This window comes from Acomys minous (assembly GCF_964271855.1).
Source record: "Acomys minous genome assembly, chromosome: 15".
Taxonomy (NCBI): Eukaryota; Metazoa; Chordata; class Mammalia; order Rodentia; family Muridae; genus Acomys; species Acomys minous.
Genome location: NC_140497.1, coordinates 27,547,036 through 27,570,751, shown reverse-complemented (window position 1 = coordinate 27,570,751; position 23,716 = coordinate 27,547,036). Strand labels below are relative to the sequence as shown.

At 36.1% G+C, this 23,716-nt stretch overlaps 1 long non-coding RNA gene across 1 annotated transcript; it reads left to right on the top strand.

Moving 5' to 3' along the window:
• The first annotated feature begins 337 nt into the window (after positions 1 to 337).
• On the top strand, positions 338 to 10,400 carry LOC311584450. Its single transcript, XR_014774885.1, has 4 exons — positions 338 to 416; positions 1,199 to 1,273; positions 9,964 to 10,161; positions 10,257 to 10,400. It is a non-coding gene; the product is annotated as an uncharacterized lncRNA (long non-coding RNA).
• Positions 10,401 to 23,716: the final 13,316 nt, after the last annotated feature.

The following is a 23,716-nucleotide window of genomic DNA, read 5'->3' as shown; positions in this document are numbered from 1 at the left end:
GGGTGGTTCAGGATAGCAGCCAAAATAAACTACTGCTCATTTATTAGAAGTCATAGTGTCAAGTTACAAATCAACATCTCAATGAAAAGGTACTAAAAGTGAGTTCTGAAGGACTCTACAGTGTATAGTTAAAGTGGGCGGGCTTCATTACACATCTTCACTAAGTAAGGAATGGCGAAAGCTCAGACTTTGGAAGCTTTTTAAAAGTTTCATCAAGTAAGCATGACCACTTTTTAATTCATCTCCCTCCTTTCTCTACAGAGAATGAGGTATGGGCCTGAAAAGTTTCTCCTCATGGCTGTCTTTATAGTGACAACCCCACATTGATAGTCATCTAGAATTTACATCATTAGAAAGAAGATACTCACTTGCTCAGGAAATCACAAATGCCATAGGATTCCTTTGTCAACCGCCAGGTAAAAAACCAAACATTACTACTCATATGTGTTTCCAGTACTTCTTTTTATGAGGTCTTTAAGAGCTCTGTATTAATCATTGGAGACAGAGGAAAATATAGATAGATATTTACAAATACACTGTATACTATATATATTTTCACTTGTGTATACTGGAAAATGGTAGTTGGCAAGGGATACATAGCCAAATAATTCTACTGTAATATTTCAGGACATACCCCTTGTCACTTTGAGTCAATCTGTTATCAAATAGATTCAACTAGTATAGATAAATCTTGCATTTATAGCCAATGTAACATATTCTAATATATCTGTTATGTATAGATTTATGACATATAGTATGAGATGAGATGTGTGGCCAGGGAGATAGATCAGCAGGTGAAGTGCTCTCTCAGCACTGGGACATGAATTCTGACACTAGCATCATGGAAATGTCTGACAGCCATGGAGGCCTACCTGTATTCCCAGCACCGACCAGGTAGAACTGAGCTTCCCAGAGTAGTTTCATAAGTGAGCTTTGGGTTCAATGGGAGATAATTTCTCAGTAAATAAAGTAAAATGGAAGTTACAGAGCATCAGTCTCTGAACTCCATAGATTCCACACACGTACAAATTTGCCTGCATATATGCTCCCAAACATAGAAAACATGCACACACACACACACACACACACACACACACACACACACACAAAGACACCACAGACACATGAAGAAAACAGTAGGATGAATGTCCTGAAAAATAAATGTAATAAAAATTGTATTTGTTTTATTCTATTTTAGTTTATTATTGTTCCTTATATGCCTGTTTCTTTTCTAATGAGATACAGCAAAGGTGTGGATCCAGAGAGTCACAAGGTAAGGAATAACTTGAATGAGATGGCAGTGAGGAGACCTGTAATCTTATATTGTGTGGAATAAAAACCTATGTCCAACCAAACATGAGTGACTAATGATGATGAAGATGATGACAATGATGATGATGATGATGATGGTGGTGGTGGTGATGGTGATGATGATGATGATGATGATGATGAAATGACTCTTAATGATATTCTGCTGTACTCATAGATCGGTGGCTTGTCTAGTCATCAACAGAGAGGCTTCTTCTGGCAGCAAATAGGAATGGGTACAGAGACCCACAGCCAGACATTATGCAGAGAGGCTAAATTAGAGGTCGCCATCAGGTCATTCCCTTCGGAGATGATGAACATGCAGGAAAGGGCTAGAAAAGAATATAAGAATCAGAGGAGCCAGAAGACATAAGGAGAACATGGCCCATTGAATCAACCAAGCAGGGTGCAAATGAGGTCAGATACAGAAGTGGCAAGCATGGGGTCTGCATAGGTCTAAACAGATCCTTGGCATGTATGTCATGGCTATTAGCTTGGTGTTTTTGTAGGATTCTTCATGGTTGGAGTAGGTATGTCTCTGACTCTTTTGCCTGCTCTTGGGATACATTTTGTTCCTGTTGGGTTGCCTTGTCCATCCTCAATATGAGGTGTTTTGCCTTGTCTTGTATCTTGTTTTGTCTTCTTTGGCTGTTCTTTCTTGGAGAATGTTCTTTTCTGAGTAGGAAAAGGAAGAGGAGTGGATCTGGGGGGCAGGGAGGTTAGAGGAGTAAAGATAGGTGAAACTGAGGTCTGGATGAATTCTATGGGAGAAGAATCTATTTTCCATAAATTTTTAGAAAATTGTTAACAGAAAGGTAAATTAATCTGTTAATAGTTGAAACAATAAAAGAAAATGTTTAAATAAATGTCCTTTTATATTTTGTCCTTTGTATTTTAAAATTATATGTTGTTATTATGATTTGCTACCCATCTTGAATTAATATTCTTAGACATAAAATTGACTCCATGTTTTAGAGAGAAATTTAAAATCAAAGCATGAGACTCTAATTGCCATCCTGTTTTGCATGTCATATGATGACTTGGATACTCCCAAGCTAACTGAGGGCTGAGGCAGTTATCACAGACATGAAACCACTTTGCATGATCTATTACCATCAGCAAAGGGCTACAACTAACACTGTCAAAGGATATTGAGTCACCTGTTGGTTTTATCTGATTTGTTCTAGATGAGCAGTGATATGATTTCAAATTCCTTTGAGTGGGCAGTGGGCAGTGGGCCATTATTGGTTTAATTACATGATAACTAATTTCATACATATTGATGTTACTCTAATAACCTTAGAGTTGCACATTTTTATAAGTTTTACTCGGTTTCTTTTTGCTCTAATGAGGAAGTGAAGCATCTAAGAAAAGTAGTGAAATTGAGAGAGTGAGGAATAGAGGTGGCAAGTTGCCAAGCACTTGATAAATTATGTTCTATCATGTAGTCCAAAATGCAAAATAAAGCTATGTCAGTTATGAAAGTTGTCTAACCTGTCTAGAATGATTATACTTGATAAATTATTTTTCAAGACATTGGACAAAAACATGCCTTAGCATATATCACATATGACAATTTAAAAATTAAGTTCATTTAAAATTAATTACTCTTGGTTTTATACACACAAAAAGGATTGCTTAAGGAAATTAACTAATCAATTTCTAGTACATTTTTCAGTTTTGAAAACATATACCTGCTCATTTATTTAATGTGTCACATTAACTACCCGCACATCAGCTACAATTGTGAGGACGGTTAAACAAGCCATACCTATTAAAGAAATAGACAGGGCTGAAGGTTAAATTGGTGTTTCTATACTGGAGGGCAAAGGCAGATCATACATAATACAAAAATTAATAATTATATATATTAATATGTTATAATGTGGTAACTTCTATGAAACAATGTATAAGAGATAATGATTGGTGAATATTCTTATAATGATGAATACAGTAAGAATAAAAAGAGCCTTATGCTGGATATATCTGTTATCCCAGCACTCCAGAGGCATAGGCAGGGGGACCTCTGTGAGTTCAAGGCCAGCTGGTCTACAAAGAATCTAGGACAGCCAAGGCTACACAGATAAACCCTGTTTTGAACCACCCCGCAAAGAAAGAGCATAAAGTCCTTCTTTCCCATATTTATGGGATTCTGCTGCAGTGTGCTTCTTGAGTCTAGGTGGTATCCAAGTATGCTTAGAAAGGAGAGATAAGGTCATATTTAAATGCTCACTTCAATTTTTAATCAACAGCTGACTTCCAAACCACACACTGATGACAACAATTCCATCCTGACTTTCTGTCTTATACAAACCCAGTAGCTGTTTTATAAACGAAACCCAGTTTACTGTTGATTTTGTCTCCTGGTTACATGTAAGAAACTATACTTATTTGGATATAAGTGTAGGAACTTGCCTAGCATAAGATATCTATTTCATATTCAGTCCCTGCTTTCCACATAACTGTGGAGAATGTCCTGTCCATTTGTTAGATCAGAGTAGGGGTTCGATGTTTACTACTTGTATTGTCCGTGGTTAGTGCAATAGTTTGAGCAGACCCTCCTGAGCCCCAATCTATGCATCACAATGTTCTTCTTATAGGTTTCTAGGACACTCCTGGAAAGAATAAGCAGGCTACCAAGATGAAACTTGATAGCCTATGACCATATAGTGGGGGATGAGTTCCCCCTTAGTCTTAGGCCCAAGGGAGAGAAATAGGATGAAAGTGGGAAGGAGGGAGGAATGGGAGGATACAAGTGATGGAATAACAATTAATTAAATAATAAAAAAGAAAAATATATTTATATTTCAATATGGAATGCTTTTTTTTGGGGTCCAGGAATAGCCTAGCACTGAACACTTAGACACCAAACTCAGATCAATGAAAGCTTATTAAATACTTAAGAAAGACTGACTGGTCAGGGGCACAGTATGGATTCAGAATCCAAGACTGTGAACCTGAGTAGTTCTCAGAGTAAGATTTTAAAGTAAAAACAAAGCAAAACAAAACAAACAAAACAAAAACAACCAAGCAGCAGGAAGAATCAATTCTATTCCAGGCACATTGTGCCTAAGTAGCTAGACAAAGCATTCCAGTTGACCTTCAAGCTGATTGGTTAAGAAATAGGGCAGGGGAACTTGAGGACTTCCCAATTCCTTACCATTCCTGTGAGAAAGGAACATAGCAGGGCACTGTGGTTTAACTCAAGCAGAACATCTCTTTATCATCTCTGTTATTATTCTGTGCTAAACAACAAATATTAAATTGCACACAACAGAAGACAAAATGGCTGTTCTTCTTTTAGATAGTAAGGCCTGTACAAGTCTCAGTGTTGGTGGGCATTAACATCCTCTCCAGAAAAGTAATGATATCTTCATAAGAATTATGAGCTTTGATATCAGAAAGAGGACTTTTAATTGGTAGTGGGATCACGTTCTAGTTATTTTTGCTTTTATAAAATCCTTGTGTGCATCAACTGTGACTCATGTCATGTTAAGAAATGTCTTTTTCCTTCTTTCCTTGTTTTGTTGGTTTTTGTTTGTTTGTTTACCTGTTTCCTCTTTACATGGGCCTGTTAGAAGGGATAAACAGTGAAAGTGACCTCGATGTTAGTTTAGTAGAACACAGATGTAGCATGAGTTGAATAAAGTTAATCTAATGGATTAATGTGATTATATATAGAAATGCAAAAGCTGCTGATTTATTTTGGGGTTTTTTTTGGGGGGGGGTTGGTTGTTGTTTTTGTTTTTTATTTTAAGACAGTGTTTCTCTGTGTAGCCTTGGCTGTCCTCAACTAGCTTTGAAGATCAGCCTTGAACTCATAGAGATCTGCCTGCCTCTGCCTCCCTGAGTGCCATGTGCCACCACACACAGCAAAAGCTGTTAAAATTTAAAGATTATGTGAAAGCAAAGTTGGAGTAGTGTTTTAACCTAGAAGCTATTTTTAGAGGATAGTAATTTTTTTTATCTAGATAATTTAAAATTAAAGTTGTCATTAAAGCTTCCCAAAAAGTACTTTTTTTTTTTTCTAAGATGTCCCTTTGCTACAAAGGGGAAATGCACTAAGCCACTGTGTATGAAGGAAAATCCTTTATCTAGATTATAAGGAAATGGTTTCTGTTGGTGACCCCTATGTTGTACACTGCTATGCCGGCAAGTGATCAGAGAGCTCTAAATAGCTTTAGGCCTCAGAGAAGTCATCTGCCCTTGTTGAAAAACAGTATCAGTGTTCAAACATGTAATTTGAAAACTGAATAAAAATATGTAATCAAAAATTAGTCATAGGCTAAAGTCAATTGTTCTCAGTTAGGATACATAATTGGCTTCAGATAAAATATTTGTATTTGTATATAGGAACACATCCATGAGAACTTCAGTAAGTCAACATTTCCTAATATATAATATAAGTATGGATCCTTTTAATTTTGTGCTTGTGCAGGTCAGGGTTCTCAAGACATGGTGTTGGGATTATTCTTCTTGCATTATGATATCATAAAAGAAAAATAATCTCAAATATAATAGGTATGAAATATACATATAAATAATATATATATGAAAGAAATTACTTGTTTCAAAATATTGAGTTTGGAAAAGTTGGAATTTTCCTGAATATTTTCTTCTAAAAACTAGTAGCCATCTGGTAGATAAAATTCCAGCTCCAGTGGAACCTGATTCATCAGAGCACATCTGCATTTACATGGTCATACCCCGATACACATACATATAGTTAAAAATAAGCTAAACAAAACCACATTTGCATATTGGAGCACTTTTTAGACTTTTTAAGACATTGAAACCTTTATATAAGGTAAGAATGGGATACAGAACTGTCTTCCTTGTATTCTCTGCACATTTCTCCAAAATGTTTATCATACAGAATAATATATCCTTCCTTTACTCAGTCAGTCTGGGCATATGGTTGTCAGCTAAATCATCTGGATGTGTTCTAGTAGTAAAGTAATAATGATTGCAAGAATAAAGCCGCTTTCTAAAAGTTTAGGATTTTCCTAGCACACAATAAGTATTGGGGTCAAGTTTTCATACAGCCTTCTTTTTAATAGCTTACTTATAGAAACATCAGAGAGTTGAGTCCTGTTTTTAATCACACACCAATGCATGCCTGCCCTACTTTTATCTAAAATTTGACCTTTCAAATAAATATGGATAGACAGAATGCCGTTCATCAAAGAGACTGAGTGAAGTGTGCAGGATTCCTGCCGTACTTGACTGTGACACACCCTGCATTGGACTTGGAACACTGAGGAATAACATGATCATTCTTCCTGGGCATCAGGATGACCTGCACAGGCCTGCTCCTTCATCACAAACCTAGTTTTTATCAAAACAAAACCAAAAACAATCCAAAAGTGTGATGCAAGAATGCTCTGGGAATTTAATAAAGTTTGTTTCTTTATTTTGCTTGTTTTTAAAAGTCTTGTTTCAATGGCTTTGTATGATTAAAAAAATAATAATACTGAGCACCCAAAGACATTTTTTCAAGGTTCAGAGAAGATGGTGCAACTGTTAAGAGCACGTACCTTCTCCTTCACAGTTCCTGAGTTCACTTTCTAGCACCCATGTCTGGTAGATCGAAAAGCCTGTAACTCCAGCTCCAGTGGGTTTAATTCATCAGACAACACCTGAATTACATGCACACATTCCACACATACATATAATTCAAAATAAAATAAATAAAACCAAATTTGCATATTGAAGTACATTTTAAAGGTTTTGAAAAATTGAAATCATTATTTAAAATAAAAATTTAATAGCTCTAATTTTTAAGGTCACAATAAAATAAATACATTTTACAATATAAGACCACAGCAGAGTAAATTCACCTGGTGCACTAATAAAATTTTATGGTATATGAATATACTTCTCATTAGTATATTGAATAGTTTAATTCTGAGTATTCACTTTAGCTAAATTATTGCTATAACAAATTTCTTATATTTTAATATTATTTTTACCAAGTATATATTATATTTTCAAAACATTTATATATACATAATATATTTTTTTAATTCTAATACATAGTATATTGAGATTCAAGTAAATTTAATTATATGTTTCATATTAGATAGAAAGCTTGTGTTATTTCAAAAGAAAGCATTTTATAATAATTTTTATGAAGCAATGCTATAAATGATATCAAATTATGTGACCAAATGAATTCTGGACTTATAAAGAAGGCAAGCATATCTTTTTAATTTTATTATTATGATAATATGCTTTTATTTTTCATTAGTGAAGATATTGTGCAAATATCTACTTCTACCATCAGTCTATCTAGAAAGACAGAAAGAAAGAAAGAAAGAAAGAAAGAAAGAAAGAAAGAAAGAAAGAAAGAAAGAAAAGAAAGAAAGAAACATCTTGTAGGGGACTGCAGTACCCATCACCAGTCAGAATGAAAGAGAAATGTAGCACTGACTGTTGTTACATTGAAAAAGTGTTTGTAATTGTTTGTTTCTTTAATACCAGCTCTACAAAATAACAGCAAAAGAACAGTTAAAAGATGGTGTTGGCAACAACAATAACAATACTTTGTATAACAACAAAGCAAAACAAACATAATTTTAAATAAAGAGAAATCTGTCTTCTAGTGAAAAGTCTTAACATGGACCAAGTAACTTGCAGAATGGGGTAGATTTGGGTGACTGTTACTTAACCACAGGCTCTGTTACACAATGACTGTCACACTGGATTGTGTGTCATTCCAACCTCAAGTTTTTACAAGTTATTATTTTATTTTTTACTTTTAAATATGTTAACCTTGTATTGCTTTCACAAACCAATGCAATCTACTTTGGTATTTCACCAATAGCAGCAATTAATTTTTCACTTGGAAGACTGCACAGTAGGCAGAATTGGGATTTGTTTGTTTATTTGTTTTTGGTGAAGATTTAGGGGGTAGATTATTTTGGTTTTTGTCCCTTTTTTGTTTGTTTGTTTTATTAGCACACAAAGCAATTCCATATTTCATTATGGCATTTTCATAATTTTTATTACTAAGATCCCTCCTTGTACTCTCCAGTGTCCAGCACTCTGCTACACGCGTCACTGTCACACATGTCCCATTAATCACCTACCTGTCTTTAAAACCTCTTTTTCTATCTCATGGTGGAATCACTTTTCCTTTTTCCTGACCTATTATGGCACATCCAGCTACCCATATATGCACCTTATATATAAAAATTAAAAGCTAGAATTGGTACCTAGGAAACATTCATCTTTGTGAGTCTGTCTCACCAATATATAATAATTTCTTTCTACGCCCATTTTCCTTCAAGTTTTATTTTTCATATATGTCTGAATAAAGTTTCATGGCACATTTTTGCCGTGTTTCTATCATGCATTTGACTGATGGACATATAAGCTAAATCCATTTCTCATGCATTAACATGTACTAACTATGCTAGAACCAATGGACCATCAACAAGTTAGCTTGGTGTGTATTGATATGTTTCCAAACATACAATATTTTTTTTTATCTTTTTAAAAGTGTAACATGCCAATAGGAGCTGGAAAATATTTTCTTATTTCTTTATTCCACTTTAGAAAAAATAACTAGAGCCTAATATACGTGAGACACTCTGCATCTTCACCAAACGCCCAGCTCAGGTCCTGATCAATGCAAGAGTGACTAAAATCCCATCATAAATAGGGAGAAGAACTTGCCCAAGCGAACTATGGGCATCACTAAAATACTTCATAATAGATCCTCTCTGGTAAGTGAATGTTTAAACAGTACAAGCTAGTACAGATAGTACAGTCTCATGCGTCGGCTGCCTTCTGCAGTAGTGTACGTTCATTTAGACACTAAGACAGTTTTCATGGTCTGACTGTTGCAGCCTATTCTTTATTTTGTTAGTCTGACTTTCTTGCATTAAGTAACATAAATTTTGTTTTGCTCTACTTTCATAACTTGTAACTTAATAAATTCCAAGTTCCACCTCTTCTCTCTCTCACACACACACACTCACTCACACACGTGAAGTAATGTTTCTGTTTTCGTTTTCATGTTTATCATCACCTGTAGGCTGGAACCACATTAAAGATTAGTGAACACAGCCCATGTTTCCACATGCTGACATAAATCTTACATCATGTTAATGATCACATAGATGCCCTTGGGATGAGGCTAAAAGTGTATGAGATTTTTGTTTGTGGTAAAAATTCAAGGCTATTTCCTTATGTATCACATGTAAGCAACACTGATGCCCAAACAAGGAGTCCATAATATGTTTTTAAGAGCTCTTTTTAGAAACTATATCTTGATCACACTGATCTCAAAACCTCATGCATGAGAAGGTTTGGGCAATGTAACTCAATAAGTCTTTCAAGTTAAAAGTTTCATCTCTCCCAAGGACAAAGGGACTTCATGAGATTTTTCATGCCAGTGATGAAAATGGAAATATTTTGGTGTATTTCAGATATAACCTTAAACTGCCTCCAACCCATAAAATAAGAATCACTTAGCAAATGTGGGACTTGATGAACTCAGAAGCACTTACTCCTAATAGGCTTACCCATAAAGAGGGGTAGAAAATTACACCTTACGGAAGGGCAAATTTGGAGTACGGACATATTTTCTGAAATATCTTCTTTGAAATTGTTCATGCCTTGTTTTTGTTTACTCTAAATGTACGGAAGCCATATAAAATGCTAGGACAAGAGAAGCCAGCAGAAACAAGGGTTAAAGACTAAGAAGACTGACCAGACAAAAAAATACCCAAGACACCATCAGATGTGCATGCTGCCATAATGCTGTGAGCTTTAAGCAGACCTACATGGCTATGGGAAGCCTGCATCTTTCTTGAAATGCTCATCTAATTCCTTTAAGTGCTAATGGTAAGCTGTCATCATTTGTAGCTTCTGGACTGGGACCTTGTGGTTACTTTTCTTTGCACTGCTTCTCAAGGAACTCTACCTTGACACTTTGATAGGTATTTGGACCCACAGATCACACATAGCACTTACTAATGTCTATTAACAACTGCTCAATTGCTCTGAAGACAAGGTATGCTATATCCTACACTGCAAGTGTCCAGTGTGGCACTAGTCAATTTCAAACTTACCAGGAACTACCAACTGAAGTAAGTTAATGTGTTTCTTTCAAAATGGCCACAAAACAACACTAATCTCCTACCAAAGAATGGGTGTTTATATGTATCTGTTTCATTTCTCTTTACTATGATGAAATATGACAAAAGCAACTTAAAGAAAAAAGTGATTTTGGGGGACCTCTCAGTTTGAAGGTACAACCCATCACAGAGAGAGGACAGAGTGGCAGGAGTCGGAGAGCTGGTCACATTCATCCATGGTCGGCATAGAGAACAAGCTGATACTGGTGTCCCACTTTCTTTTTCAGTCACTCCAGGAATTCACTGTATGACATGGTAGTGACCATATTCTAAGTCCGTCTTCCCTTTAGTAAATCTTTCTGAAAACACCTTCACAAGCATACCCAGAAGTTTATAGTCTTGCGATTTTAATGCAATCAAGTTCAAAGCCAATTAGCCACCATCGTATATAACACCATAAGTCAATAAAATTTGGTATTTTAAGAATTTATTTATTTGGCAATGTGTATGCCTGCATGTGTGTACCACATACCTGTAAGAGACTACAGAGACCAAAAGAGTGGTCAGATATATTGGCACTCACTAATATTGGTCCTGGGAATAAAACTCAGGTCTTCTGCAAGAGCTTTTAGCCACTAGGCCATCTTTCCTGTTCCACATTTATATCTCAAAGACAAAAAGTCTGAAGGGTAAAATGCCAGTACTTTATTGATTATAAAAGAACTGTTACTATCAATCCTCAGGTTGATAAGCTTTGATCCACAGGCTTTGCCTTTCGTTCGCATTCGTTTACGTGTATTTAAAGACACACACACACACACACACACACACACATACAGAGAGAGAGAGAGAGAGAGAGAGAGAGAGAGAGAGAGAGAGAGAGAGAGAGAGAGAGAAGAGAGAGAAAAAGGCAGGCAGACAGACAGACAGACAGACAGAGACTGTGTGTGTATGTGTGGGGTGGGGTGGGGTGGGTGGTGTCTGCTCCCACGTGTGCATTTGCATGCATTTGAGTTATGCACAGAAGAGTTGTCATGTAGCAAGAAAGTGTTCAATTAGTTAACAGTGGTTATTTGTAAGCAGTATTCAATACTAGAGTATTTGTGTAGAAAGTATTGTGTGTCAAGGCCATCTATGGAGGAGTACTTGAAGCAATTGAGAGGCTGGGCTGACCTGTGTGTGGACAATGCACTTAAAAGGAATTCTATGGCTTCTGAAAATAATTGATTTTTTTCACAGGAGTTGGCTGATCTCTGGATCCATTATTGTATCTCAGAAGACACTTCTGAAAACAATCGATAGGCATACTGCAATCCAGAAGCACCTGAAGTCCTTAGATTGCATATATTCAGAGAAATCTTCACAGGGTCTTCTGGGTAAGACTATGAAAGTCTCAGGACAAAGTAGTGTAAGATTTAAGGCAAAACTCAGAGAACTACCCTATAGAAAACCATTTAGGTAGAATTTTGGTTATGTATGTGTTGGTTTTACCTTTTCATTTCGTATTCCCCCTGAGAAACGATGAATAGAAAGGTTGATGGATGTAATGGTGTAACGCAAGGACGTATTAGAACATGTTACATTTTATATTGACTTTCAAATAAACTCTTTTGGTTTTCTAAGAGAACCTAACAGTAAAGCCCTGAGACAAAAATGAATTTGGTTTATTTTGTTTGTATTGCATTTTAGTCTCAATATTTAGAGAAACATCAGAAGAAAAATGTCACACTCACTGAGTTTTACAGTAGCAGGTAATTGGGTCAGAAACTCAGAGCTAGACAGTCATGAGATTAGAATTCCATTGGGTATCAGAAATATCAGTGAAGACACGGGGATCTACTCAGAATGCTGAGGAAGAAGCCTGAATCAAGCTTATCTGAAGGGACAGTGGAACTTGGAGAAAATTTAATGGAGCATTTGTTCTGAAGCTCAGAAGTTTTTCTTAGTAGAAATAAAAGAAGGCTTTGTTGAGAACATGGTCACAGTGTGAGATATTTGTAGACCTTAGCCAACTTTTTTTAAACATTGTGTGAGAAATAAAGTAAAAATAATTTTTCATAGAAACCAATGATAATTAGATCAAGAACTCCTCATGTGCTTCCTGTGGGCTACTCTTACAGTGAGTGGTCTTCTTCTTGAGTGTTATAGGTTTTGTGTTTCTAGGAGTTAGTTTTTTTTTTTTTACCAGCTTTCTCAATATTTGATAGCAGTGTTCCAATTTTAGTAATTTGAACCTGTGTTCTTACCATAGCCTTCCATTTAGTTCAATTTGTGTCAAGGAGTCAATAACTTTGTTTCATTAATTTTTGGCATTTCTATTCTATTTTTTTTATTTCAGCTAACATTTATGTCATGTATATTATTTTTAGTTGTGTTATATTAAGGATCCATTTGTTCTTTGTTATTGAAATTGAATGTTTATAAATTTTAGAGTGTTGAGTTTCCCTTTCTTTCATCTTTATTTTCAATGTTTCTTTTTTGATTTATTCTTTCATACATTTGCTGTTTGAGACGATGATGTTTGTATCCACAAACTTATAAATGCTTCAATTTTCATTGATAGTGCTTCCTAACATTATCCTCTCATCACCAAAGAAGACATTTTGTGTGATATATAGACCTCACTTCTACTACAGTTTAGTTTATGACCTAGGCTATTCTCCAGTGAAAGTGTCAACAGAAACTCATGGAAAATGTGCACATTGCTGTCAGTGGATAAAGTGTTGTTCATATGTTATGTTATGGTTGTAGAATAACAAAATAGTATTCTTATACTTAATAAGCAAATCCATATACATTATGCATTTTAGCAACTGTCAATATATGATTTATATAACTTATGTAACCAAAAATTATAGACCAAAAATATGCTATCTTTACTACAAATCTGTCTTATAAAAACCAGGTGCTGAATTAAACAGAATAGCAGATCTTTGATTAATGTGATAAGTGTATTATGCTACATAAGTTTCCTAGGATGTTTTTATGATTACATGACCTTTGAAATTTTTGGTTCTAAAATATAAACAAATGATAATTGTTTTATAATTTTTAAGAAGTGTCTATCCTTTTTCTAATTACAAGCCACGTGATTGAGGAAAGGATAATTTTGTTCAAGTACAAGAATGCTGACAATTATTGCAAGCATAAGATTGAATAAATTCATCAGAATAGTCAATGACAAATATAATATGTACATAATATAAGATCTAACTGGAAACTTTCAATTTAGTTACCAAATATAAAATTGTTAGTATTTTTGTTTCATTAGCCATAACATAATTACCAACACTCCCAAGAAAGATACTCAAACAGAAAATGTGTTGCCCGGCTATCATCATGTTAATAGAACGATAGCAATTATGATATTGTAATATTGAGGATACTCTGTTACATGTCAGTTAACATATCATGTTATTTACTTTAAGTAAATATGAAGCATGCAAAAACAAAAACAAAGAAGTGAGTAAAAAATAAAAAAGGACAGAAACAAAACAAAACAAAACAAAAAATGTCTGCTAGTCAGTAGCCAGTGAGATATTAACAGGCTTTAATATCATCATTAAAAGTAAACTACTCCCTCATAATTAACAGTTATAACACCCCCCCACACTGTGGACTGAAATTTTTGGAAACTGAATACTGTTCAAAAGAATGGGTTGTGTGCTTGGTGTGGAGGTGACATTCTGAAGTGCCTGAAAGGTCATTAATGGGTAATGACCTAATTCTCTGTCTTAGTTGTTCTTCCTGCTCCTCTGATTAATAAAAGAAGCAAAGAAGAAAACGGGGGAGAAAGCATAAGTTTGGCGTCACAAGAGTATAATTCATCATATTGGGGATGTCAAGACATCTAGAACTTGAAGAAGATGGACACACATTACATCACATCACATCCACAGTTAGAGACAGAGTGCTGAATGTGTTCTTACTGCTACTCATCCTATTTTTCTAGAGAATGGGGCTACCACCACAATTAGTGCAAGCAACATAATATCTACACACACACTCAAAAGTCCCCCTCCCAGGCAATTCTAGATTCTGTTAAGTTGACAACAATAACCATAACAAGTTTATCCTTTGTTTACTTGACAGACAACATAGTTCTTTGAAGATAAAACCTTCCATCCCTTAGTCCCACATGTTTATGAACATGCTATAATGTAAAATGCAGTCCATACAATTTTAAATCCTCCTAGTATACAATAATTTATAAGAATTTGCCCTTATATCTGCAGATAAGTATTAACCTTCAAGACTCATGAAGGATACTTAACTTTACAACAGACCAAAGCCACTATACAATAGTGTAACCAACCAAAATATAGATTTGTAGAGTCCAGTCATGTGGATACATCTACAAAATACTCCCACACTCAAAGTTCAGGAAACAGAGATGAAGGGGAGACAGAAAGATTTCTAGTGCCAAGGGGCTATGGAGTTTTCTGTGAGATTGAGTCTCCATTTAATATCAGAAGCTACAACAATAAAGTCTCACCAGTGTGACTCCCTAGCATGAGCTGAACAAGGACAATAAAGTGGACATGTGAAAGTAGATATGGAAAAGCCTGAGACGTTCCTACCCTACCCAGCGTTAAGTTCCTTCACACACACACACACACACACACACACACACAAACAAATACATTTTATTACAGTATATAAATGTATATATTTAATTCTTATATAGAATATACTTTATATAAATACATATTTATATAATAAATAGATGTTATAAGTATATTGTATATTTATATTATAAATTTATATATAACATATATAAATAATTAAGGAAAACAGAGACCATGCCTTTAAAAGAGAATTGTAGAAGCATATGGGAATATTTGGAGGGAGGTATGGAATGGATAAATCTTGTAATTATATTATAATTTCAAAAATAATAGAAAATCCTCATAGTGTTTAATAAAACTCAAATATAGGAGTAAAAAATCCCCCAAGACTCTTTAAAATAAAAAACGAGATACATACTTACAAACCATCACAGTATAGCATAAATTTCTTCTTCCAAAAGGGAAAAATCAAGACATAGCAAGAAATGATCTGCCAAAAGCTGACCAAAATCCAAAATCACAAGTCCTACAGCTGCTTCCAACATCTGAAGTTCATGATGAAATTAGCTCCAAATGGTTTAGGTTGACCCAGCCTTCCAGCTCGGCTGGCAACATATGGGTTCTCTCTTGTACCAGCGGCATTCCATGCCCGTGGCTATGTTCCTGGCATCTCCAATAGCCTTGAGTCTCCATTGGAACTTAGGGTTCACCCTCAGAAATTTACTCAGTGGACTCTTAGGGCTGCCTTGCATGAACTCCAACCCTGACACACACTGCCTTGTCTCAGCTTTTACCTATAACTTTGTTGATCCTTTTTGTTGTTGTTGGCCTTCAAACCCAGTACCAAGTGCAGGACACTGTCAAGTTCTGTGTCCAGCTCATTAACTGAGCTTAGCCTCTGTGAATCGGCTTCTCAGTACTGAGCCTGTAGAAACACTACCGTAAAGTTACCTTGGAGAAACAGGGAACCCTCTCGGGATGCAGTCTGAATTCAGGCCTACTTCTTTCATGTAAATTTGCATATTTTTAAGTCTGGGCTTTTGATGGGTGGGGTCTTGCATCCAAGGCTTCTTTTTCAATGCCCAATTCAATAGCACTGTTCTCTTTAACAATTACTGCTTTGTTGTCTGAAACTTTAAGGTTGATGGCAGGCCTTCCCTCTGGTTAACAAGTCAGTTTATTATCTTTTCAATCCAACTTCATTCAGCTTCTCAGGATCCGGACAGAATGAAAACACAATCTTGGCCAAAGTGAATGTCCTCCAGCCATTCTTACTAAGTACTTGTTTCGCTCTGAAAACTTAGGAAAATATCTCCACTCTCCACAACTCTCTCATCATTCTTGCTTTCCAAGCTCTCATCTAAATGACCATTTAAACTCTGCCTCTAGCATTACCTTAACCCAGAGTTTCTAACTCTTCTGAATTCTACCACGAAACACTCCCAGTGACCAAATAACAACATAGTCAGATATATAACTCAATACAAAGTTTTCAAGTCATTGTTTCTTTACTCATTGTAATAAACTACACCAAGAAAAGCAATTGAGAGGACAAAGGGCTTACTTTGGCTCACTAATTGAAAGTACAGTTAATTATGGCAGGGCCAAGGAGGCAGGAATTTGAGACAGCTTCTCATATTGCATCCAAAGTGAGACACGCAAGGGCAGCAAAGACATGTTTATGGCTGTTCTGTGTTTAAATAAAGATACTATTTAAATTTTTTGGTCTTAATTAAAAGACAGTTGTTATTTCTCATGGTGCTTTGCCTAGATATTCCTTGTAGGAATCACATATTTCTTCAACTTCTGTTTGTTTAGCAGTTTGCCTACCCAAAACTTCTACGTGGCAAAAGGGTGCTGTCGTTTCCAGATTACAGCCCTCCTCAGAGGGAGTAACATTCTTATTATTAGCTTTAGTTGCCAATTTGATATACTCAGGAAAAGGAAAGCATGTCTGAAGACTGTCCTCCATCAGACTAACCTAGAGGCTTATCTGTGGGATATTTCCCAAGTTTCTAATTGGTGAGAGGGCATGGGGCAGGTGCATAAGAAAGATAGCTTAGCAAACCAACCAAGCCTGTTCCTCTGTTCCTGATGCAAGAACTTTAAATTCCTGTCCTGGCTCCTTCATTATGAACTACAGATGAAATAAACCTTTCTCTCCCAACCTGGTTTGGATTAGTGTTTTATAGCAAAACAGAAAGCAAAGTAGGAGACATCCACTGTGATAGAAGACGTACATGAGTCATCCTTTAATTAACTTGGGACAGAACCAAAGGACATTCCCAGCTCCCGAGCTTTCAATGGCAATTTTTGATTCTTTGCCTCCTTCCTTAACTCCCACCTCTGAAATTCAAAGTAACCACAGCAACCTCTCATACTCTACCAAATGTTAGAGCAGTTTCCCCAGAGAATTTAAGTGGGGACAGTAAAGGATTACAAAACAAATAAGACTACAGGGACTTGTTGAGCAATTTCTAAGGAACAGACAGTGCTTCTGTTATCTTCTACATATGAAATTAGTTTCCTCATGTCCTTAGGAAGAATCTAGGAATCAGAAACACAAATGTTGGGAGACAAAATGCACTCTGCCAAAGGAGTGAAGTAACAACGTCTATTAGTACATGGATCCTAATGACCCAGAAAGAAACTGTCAACTAAACCAGACACAGTGGTGGTGCATGCCTGTAATTCCAGCACTCAGCATGGCAGAGGCAAGTCAGATCTCTGTGAGTTTGAGGCCACCCTGATCCACAAAGCAAGTCCAGGGTGGTCAAGGCTGTACAGAGAAACCCTGTCTCAGAAAAAAAAGAAAGAAGACAGGAAGAAAGAAAAAAAGAAACAAAGAAAGAAACTCTCAAATGATGTTAAATTCTCTGCAAAGCATCTCAAGAAAAATGACTGCCTGTTACAAGGCACTAGAAGAAAAGGCTTACTGTTACATCACACTAAAATAATGGTGTCCACTAACATTTCCTATGAATTGAATATCAGTTCATGGTCCATGGTCTGAAACTTTGGTCTACAGAGAAGCGAAGTTGAGAGATGCTGGAAACTGAACAGGATGTTGAATGGAAGAAATCCTTGGGTCAGTGAGGTCTGTAGAGTGTCCTCCTGCAAAGTGCTCTCTTGGGACTTTGTGGTAGCTCATGAGAGCCCACCTGACTTCTCATGAAAAGACTATTAGGTAAGATAAAAGTCTGGGACATTAACCCTCTCCCTTTGTTCCTGTTAGAGATGTGACTGCTTTGACAAGGGCTCCCTTCTACTGTTTATCATTTTGATCTTTAGTCCTTGCCAACACCAAGAGGACGCTGACACCATGCCCTTACCCTCTGTGGTCATTTGAGTGAAAATAGCCCTCCTCGGCTCATCAGGAATAGTCTTGCCTTGTTGGAGTAGGTGTGATCTTATGGGAGGAATTTTGCCACTTAGGGCTTGGGCTTTGGGGTTTCAGAAGCTCAGGCCAGGCCCAGTGAGTGGTTCACTGTCAGTTCCTGCTCCCTGTGGATTCAGATGTAGAACTCAGAGATACTACTCAGTACTATGTCTGCCTGGAAGCCACTATACTTTCTGCGGTCAAAGTGGACTAAACTTCTGAACTGAAAGTCAGGCCCAATTAAATGTTTTTGTGTATAAGCATTGCAGTGGTCATGGTGTCTCTTCACAAGTAAGACACCCTCCAAAACTATGGCTTACAAAACATTTGCTATTTATAACTCAGTAGCCTCCAGGATTTCAATATTTTAATGAAAGGCTGACTAGAATAATGCTGTTATAACAAAATGCCTGCTAATATAAAAATTACACATTGATTTTCACATAGTTCTGGAGACTGGGACATCTAGGATGTAGCTGCCTACTTCTTCTTACTGTGTTATCATGTGGTTCTAAGAATGACATGGAGAAAGGCAATGAAAGAAACAAACGGAGAGCTCACTCTTGCCCTTCATTACGTCATGAATTCTACTCATGAAGGTGACGTTGGACACAAATTAACTCCCTCTCCAGTGAGTATGGCAATGAAAACTGAGACAGAGAGAGCAAATTCTGAGGCAAAAGTTTTAATTGGGAGGGGAAAAAAAGAGACCGAAGGAAATAGAGAAAATGTTTAACCATGAGAGACTCAAGCTAGCTGCAGATAAAGAAAGGAGGTTCTTTATATCAGGTTATTAGGATGGTCTGAGATTTGTAAACTGTAAACCATGAGTATGGTATTTTTAAGAAACCACTTTCTTATGCTTAAAGGTTTTATAACTTAATATGCATATCATTTGTCTGTTTGTTGTTGGTGACCTCATGGTTCCAATAGGCACTTGATCCTTCATCACGTATCTTCAGATAAGATGAATGATAGGCACTTTAAATGCATTATGTACTACAGACAAGAATGGGTTAGGTAACAGGTGTTTAAGTGTGTGAGAATTTGACCTCTCTTGCCCACACAGGAGACTCTCTCTATATTTTTATTGCAGATCCCACATTACCTCATGACATAGTGTGCTTCCTTCCTGTGGTACCAACATCTGTGCGTGCCTAAGTCTATACTTTCCTGCTTCCAAGGCCCTAATTACAGTTCTGCTGTAAACCCTGAAAGCTGGCAGCTTACTAGTGTCCACTGCTGGGAATCCCTGGGTGTTTCACTGTTTCTCCATGGCTTCATGATCTTACCCATATCTCTGCAAAGACAAACTTATTAAATTCTTTTGCTCTTCAGTGCTGAGTATACCATCTGTTTCCTGATGTAACCCAGACTCATACATATGGGATCTGTCAGAAATATCATCCAAAGCCATTGAAGAACTGATAAAATGTGATTGAGGCATTGGTCTGAGAAGAGCAAAGCAGGTTTATTTCTTGAAATTTACTAGGTCAACCTTACTCAATGAAAAAAAAATATATATATACACACAGTTATATATAATCTTATCAAAATACATTTAAAATGATGTACTTAAGAATTCACGTTAGTTTATATCAATTTAACAAGTTAAATTAACACTAATAATTTCAATATGAAACTGACATAATAAATTATTTTTTAATTGTATCCCATTTCCTCTCCCTTTTTTTTAATAAGAACTGTTTCCCACTCAAAAAAAATTATCAAGGGGCTGGTGAGATGGGGAGGCATAAAACATTTGCTTCAGAAAACTGGTGACATGAGTTTATAGCTTCAGAGCCCATGTGAATGCCACAGGAAAAAGTGTAACTATTTGTAGTCCAGGCTAGACCTTTGTTTGGTTTTATTATTTTTTCATTTTTTATGAATTAAACTTATTTATTTTTATATATACATTTATATTATTACATATATATACAGTAAACTACCTAAAGCAAGAAGAACCATAACACAATCAGGAATTATATAAATGTTACATTCTTAGTGTTTTGGCTATTTCTATTTGACATCCTTGAAGAAAATATCTTTCCTATCTTGGTGCGTCTAAAGTTCTGAATGTGAATTAACCTCCATCACATTAAGGAAAGGGAGATGGAGGCAGAAGGACCGCTAGAGGCTCACAAGACATCTTAGCCAGCAGTTCACAGGAGAGAGCCTGTGTCAATAAGGAAGAAGGAGCAGAGTGACATCCAAACATGTCCTCTAGCTATAGACATGTGTGTAAGTGTGTGATCACACAGACACGACCATGCATACACACAAAGTATTAAGCCCATCTTAGGCATGGAGAATTTTTAATATCTCATCATGTGCCATGTTTTTAAAATATAAAAATCAGTTTAGCTAAACTCTCTTAAGAAGACTAAGTTCTTCCAGTGAAAGGACAGAATAAAAACTGGTTTGATGAAACACCTGACTACATTTAATTTTGCACATCAGTTTATGAACAGCATTGCAGTGAAAGTGTATTTCTTGAAACACAGATTGTGCCTATTTAGTTCCTGGTGCGCTGAAGGTATTATTTTCTCTGTACCATGAAACAGTGTTATCAGCACATGGTTACCAGAAAATACCATATACTATATGATTTAAGTTGTATTGGTAATTGCATGGCTGTCTGATCACATTCATTTGGTTCGTAAGCATCCAATGTAAAGAAGATATTAGTACCTTACATGGCATGCTAGCTTTAGAAAAGTTACTTTTCTTAGCTTTGTTTGTCTTTACTTCTCTTTAATTAATGTCATACCAGTTCAATCTAATCATTATGTATATATGATCATTATATTACCTAAAATGCATTATAAAATTTCTGAACCCTAATATAATGAAATATTTACCTATATTTTATCTTTTTTCGCTTGCCAATTGTATTTAATAATGTATGATGGTTTAGAATGGTGTTTGCAAGTAAAAAGAAATTAATTCATGATGGTATTGATACTGTTTTTGATATTATAATTTGTACTTTCAGTTCTGTTTTTTAAATTTTTTATTAATTTATTCAGATTACATCAGCTAATCCTTTGTGAACATATCTGTTATTACACTACATTACCCTTCCTTTCATTACATTAATGAGTTCATGAAAGATGAATTATGTCTTTTTATTTTGAAAGCTTTGATTCATTTTCATTTACTATACATGCAAGTACCTTAATGTGGTTTATTCTAACAAGATTTTTAAGACTAATATTATATTTCATCTAAAGTTGTTAAAACTGTCAAGTGTCCATCTTTCTTTTAAATTGTGTTTAAGATTTTGCCACAAACACAAATTTGGCTTATTTTTTAATTGTGATACATTTAAAAACCAAACATAGAAACAGGAAACACTCCTTAAAGAAACATAATTCTATAATCATAAATTATAATATTCATTAAATTGATATTTTATCAAATATGTAAAAACATTGTTCTACAGCACAATATTTCTCTTATTTTTAGATTATAAAATATTAATCACAAAGAAGAAAGAAACTGAACTTCTTACATGGAAGTTTATGAGCCAAGGCAAGTCATACAAAAGTTGAGACTATGCCATTAGCACATTTAAGATATGTCAATTTTCAGTGAATTCTTTTCAAATGTGGAAGGTAGTCGCATGATCTCTGCTTTTCAAAAACAACTGTTCAAGTTAGAATTCTGGAGCACAATATATTATATTTTATTCACGCGAGGAAAAGACATGTTTATGGATCTATAAAATTAAGAGCATGTTGATGCAGAAAGGGGGATCATTAATGAGTTATGCACAGTGGTCTCATTTACTTTTGGAATATTCATAAAAGGCAAGTGATTTATCCAGGAAAAATATAGCAAACCATAAAGCATATCAACAGCATTTTCAATCTTCCATACATTTAAAATGATTTAGTGATGCTAGGAATGGCAATGAGAAATGGTTCCAATGATTTAGGACTGGTCCATTTTGTTTTCCATGCTTTGGAAGTTGCTCAGTAGTAAGCAGAACTATTCTGGGATAAGTGTGGCTGGTGCAAGACGGAATTAGTAGGTCCAGAAAACCATGAGGTTTAAATACTTGTCACTTAATCGACTGGTGTTTTTAGTTATCTTATGTGGCCTCTACTCTGTGATCAAAAGAACCTGTATCCAAGCCCACTATTGCACTAGTTAAGACAGAGAGGCCTTTGTTTATCCTTCTGAGTAGCGTTTTGAAGAGCCAGAAAAGCTTCCTTCTTCACAAAGTCACAATTACTCAGTTGGCATCATCCATACCAGGCAAGCATCAGCATTTCTTCCCTAGCAATTTGCTGAGTAGCTTGCCTATTAGAGTGTAATCTGGTAGCTCAGAAGAGTCCCTTCATGACATTTGGATTATTGCTTACAAGCAGGCCAGGTGCCTCTCCTGCTGGACAATCTTCTATGAAGCAATGAGACAGAGTGGTTTCTCTTTCTTTCTTTCTTTCTTTCTTTCTTTCCTTCTTTCTTTCTTCTAAGACAGGGTTTCTCTGTGTAGCCCTGATTGTCTTTGACTTGCTTTGTAGACCAGGCTGGCCTCGAACTCACAGCGATCTGCCTGCCTCTGCCTCCCAAGTGCTGGGATTAAAAGCATGTATCACCACACTTGGACCAAAGCTTTTCTCTACTGGAAACTTGCTCTATACCAGGCTGGCCCTTAATTCAGAAATCTGCTTACTACTGTCTCTTGATATTACAGGCATGTCTATATTCTAGCCAGATCACACAGATCTAGAAGGTCTTTGGATGTGATCTATTGCTAGAGCAGCTATGTTCTGAATTAAAATTTCTTTACACTCCTTTGTCTTTATTCCATCTCAATCCTTTATTTTTTTTTGTTTTATTAATTTATTCTTGTTACATCTCAATGGTTATCCCTTCCCTTGTATCCTCCCGTTCTTCCCTCCCTCCCATTTTCCCCTTACTCCCCTCCCCTATGACTGTTCCTGAGGGGGATTACCTCCCCCTCTATATGTTCATAGGGTATCAAGTCTCTTCTTGGTAACCTGCTGTCCTTCCTCTGAGTGCCAGCAGGTCTCCCCCTCCAGGGGATATGGTCAAAGGTGAGGCACCAGAGTATGTGAGAAAGTAATATCCCACTTTCCACTCTACTGTGGAGAGTGTTCCGTCCATTGGCTAGATCTGGGTAGGGGTTTAAGGTTTACCGCCTGTATTGTCCTTGGCTGGTGCCTTAGTTTGAGCGGGACCCCTATGCCCAAATCTGCCTATCATAATGTTCTACTTGTAGGCTTCTAGGACCCTCTGGGTCCTTCTACTTTGCCTTTCTCCCATGATTCTCTCATCTAGAATCCCACTAGAATGTCCTCTCCTCTGTCTCAGTTTCCTGGTAAGTGAAGGCTTCTCTGATC